We start from the raw sequence: 486 nt of genomic DNA, 5'->3' as shown, positions 1-486 counted from the left end.
TGTGTAAAGTTGTCTCTTGTGTTGTTGGAAGAGGGTTTTTGCTATAACCAGTGCGTTCTCTTGGCACAGCTGTTAGCCTTTGCCCTGCTTCGTTTTGTACTCCAGGGCCAAACTTGCCTGTCACTCCAGGTATCTCCTGACTTCCTACTTTTGCATTTCAGTCCCCTGTGATGAAAAAGACATCTTTTTTTGGTGTTAGTTCTAGAAGGTCTTGTAGGTCTTCATTGAATCGTTCAACTTCAAGTTTGGCATTAGTGGTTGGGGCATAGACTTGGATTACTGTGATACTGAATGGTTTTGCCTTGGAAACTAACAGAGATCATTCTGTTGTTTTTGAGACTGCACCCAGGTACTGCATTTTGGACTCCTTTGTTGACTGTGAGGGCTACTCTATTTCTTCTAAGGGATTCTTGGCCACAGTAGTAGATATAATGGTCATCTGAATTAAATTTACCCATCCCGGTCGATTTTAGTTTACTGAATCCT

At 42.0% G+C, this 486-nt stretch overlaps 1 protein-coding gene across 4 annotated transcripts in view; it reads left to right on the top strand.

The window, feature by feature from the left end:
• KLC1 (kinesin light chain 1) overlaps nt 1-486 on the top strand; it is a 50635-nt gene that overhangs the window by 25704 nt on the left and 24445 nt on the right. The window lies entirely within an intron of this gene.

Source organism: Bison bison, unplaced genomic scaffold (genome assembly GCF_000754665.1).
Source record: "Bison bison bison isolate TAMUID 2011002044 unplaced genomic scaffold, Bison_UMD1.0 scf7180017864302, whole genome shotgun sequence".
NCBI classification, from domain to species: domain Eukaryota; kingdom Metazoa; phylum Chordata; class Mammalia; order Artiodactyla; family Bovidae; genus Bison; species Bison bison.
The sequence above is the reverse complement of the archived record's forward strand: the minus strand, read 5'-3'. Positions and strand labels throughout refer to the sequence as shown.